We start from the raw sequence: 3,134 nt of genomic DNA on the forward strand, positions 1-3,134 counted from the left end.
CCGATTAATTTGGAATAGGTGCACCTAACTCGGTAGATAAGGTGCTTTCTTCATTTGACACAATTTCGTTCTTTTTCCAAATCATCTGTAATTTGCCTTTTATTTCCTCAGTGTCTCCTCTAGGTTGATCTTTGCAATCTCTAGCCGTGTCCAGCTTTGTGACAATGTAAACATGCCATACCAGGATTTCTCCATGATCTTTGGTTGTTCATTCCAAACCTTACAAAGCAGTTAGCACTTATATGTCCATATCTTCCACAACATTCACACCATATCCTTGTATTGTAATCCCATGGTATTGCAGAATATTGTCGGTTAGGATCTGTGTGAGTTCGGTAGCCTCTAGTATTTGCTTGGTGTGCAGACCACATATAGTTCTTTTGCTTAAACCAACACTTCTTGGTATTATGTCCATATCTATTACAGTTTTTACAAAATCCTTTGAATTTTGCCTTATGATAATTGCTAGCAAACTTTGTCCTTCATTGGTTAGATGTGTGACCATATTTATTGCAATTGTGACAATAACCATTAGACCTTGTGACATTCGATAGCTTACCTTTTCTGATTTGGCACATATTAGCAATATGTCCTTGTTTTCCACAGTAGTTGTAAATAGGCTTCTTTCCTTTGATGCTCTTCTTGTTTCCAGCTTGCTTTGATGATTCTCCTCTCTCGGTAGTGTGGATTCCCTTCTTAGTAGAGTCTTTTCCTTTGTAACTGAGTCCTGCAACTTTGTTGGGTCTTTTTGTATTAAGTTGCTCATCCAACATCTTTGATGCTTCATAACTCTTTTTCAGTGTTTCTATGGATTTCTTCTCTATTTCAAGTTCATCGGTCAACCTTGATACTTCAAGTTTTAGCGCTTGATTCTCATCATCTTTCAGATTTGCTTCATGATGTGCATAACCCAATTGATCTGACAGATTTTGTTGAATCCCAGTCAACCTTGTGATTTCATCATTCTTTTCAGATACTAATGCTTCAAGCTATTGTTTTTCTCTTTCTAGATTTCTTACTTTATCCTCAGCTGTCCTCAATGCATCAAGATTTTCAGTCATCTATGTGCTGAAATGTTCATGTTCTCTTTTCATTGATTTTAGCTGATCACTTAGTGCTTTGTTCTTTTCCTTCAATTCTCCAATCATCTCTTCAGTCTCTTCAGATATACTATTCTTAGATGATGTCTCAATTTGTTCCACTAACTCTTAGGAGTCCTACAAATCATCAGATAATCTTCTTCTAACTTTCAGAGATTTTTGCATTTGTTTCTGCATGTCTGCAATCACTTGATTAGCATGATCCAACTCTTCATGCAGATACACAATTCTTTGAGATTGTCTATAGCCTTCCATTGATAAGATCTTTTTCTTTAGGCTATTAAACCCTTTTCCAAGATTGAAGCTCTGATACCAATTGTTAGGCCCAATATGGAAAGCTAATGTACTGAGAGGGGAGGGGTGAATCAGTACTTCAAATCCTTTCTTCAACAATAACTTTACTATTATGCATAAATCAAAAACTGTTGTAACATAGCATAAAGCTAAAACAAATAAATAAAAATCATACATGATTCACTCCATAACACATATATTTTGGTTACACAGAAACTCTTGGTTAGAGAGAAAAACTGTGGTGGGGATGGCACCCACAACTTCACTACTACAATAATAAAGGTTGCTCAATTAGAGCTACATGTTTATCTATTTCTGATAGCTTACCCTGTTAGGAGTATCAAGATTGTTAGATCTACCTTGCTAAAGGATTTTTCAACACTTATTCTAAATGTTGCACCTGGCTAAAGGCTTTACAATTTATAGACTTTGTTAGAGTCTTTTACCTTGTTAAAGGTTTCTCTTACAACTCAAAATATTACAATAAAATCTTTACAAATATCTGCAACTTCACATTTGAAATGTTATAGCAGATTCTATGTGCTCAAAATGAGATTACCTTGCTTATAGCATACCTCGGTAATCCATAAAGTAACTCAATAAACCCTTCTGTTTACTTTGTTCCTTGACTGTTCTCTGAAATCCTTCTCGGTGACCTCTGTGTCTCTGATAGTCGCATTACTCAGTGCTTCCTTATCTATCACATATGTCTTGCTTCATATATCTCTATTTTCCCACATTTTTATCCTTAATCCATGTTGTATAAATAGATCTCTTATGTCAGTGATCTGTTCATTGCTTCGATCTTACAAACATGATTTATCGAATGAATAACCATACAAAATATTTCATTGGATAGATGACCTCAAAATCATACAAAATCTTTAAGTACAATTTCCAATGTGATAATGATTCTTTGTTCCTCAATCTTGTAACACATTTCCCATGTGTGTCTAGGTTCAATGAATCTGGTAACACGTTTCACTCGGTGTGTGTTAACTCGGTATATCATTTTTGCTGCTCGGTAGACATAGAGTATTACTCGGTAGACAACTCAGTGTATACTAGGCTCTGTGACTACTTTCTTCTATAACCGACTACTCTATCTTTTACCGACTGAATATTTCGATAGTAGTAACCGACTAGAGTATATAGAATGACTTTGGACATAAAACTAATGGCAACTTAGTAAGTAGTATCAAGGGGGAGAGATATTCATGTGAAAAAATTAAGAAGTTATACACATTATGGGGAGAAATTTGCAGAACTTAACTGAGATATCATCTATAGGGAGAGTATGAATCAAAACTTCATTGCTATATTCTTATATGGGAGATTTGTTTGGCATTTCTTGGCACTTGGATGTTTTTAACATCTAGTGCCATCAATCTTGAAGGGAGAGATTGTTGGGAATTTGATGGAATTGATTATGATGTTTTGTCATTGATGTCAACACTATCTGCTTTGGCTTTTTACCAATATCTGGCTGGTCCCAGTAGGATGATTAATTTCTGGTTGATAAGATCATGTTGATCTATTATACTCTAGTATGATTTGGCTTATGGAATTGGCTTAGATATTCTATTCATGCTATTTAGATATATGCTTAGTAAGTTTGTATTGATTTGGTGATCAGATGGTATCTTATATGCTAGTAAGCCTGGTTTATTGATCTGGTAAGGGTTTCACTGACATAGCTTTGTTGAAGATCTTTTGATATTATACTTAAGTGGCGGCTTC

Source organism: Cryptomeria japonica, chromosome 4, assembly GCF_030272615.1.
Source record: "Cryptomeria japonica chromosome 4, Sugi_1.0, whole genome shotgun sequence".
In the NCBI taxonomy this organism is placed as follows: Eukaryota; Viridiplantae; Streptophyta; class Pinopsida; order Cupressales; family Cupressaceae; genus Cryptomeria; species Cryptomeria japonica.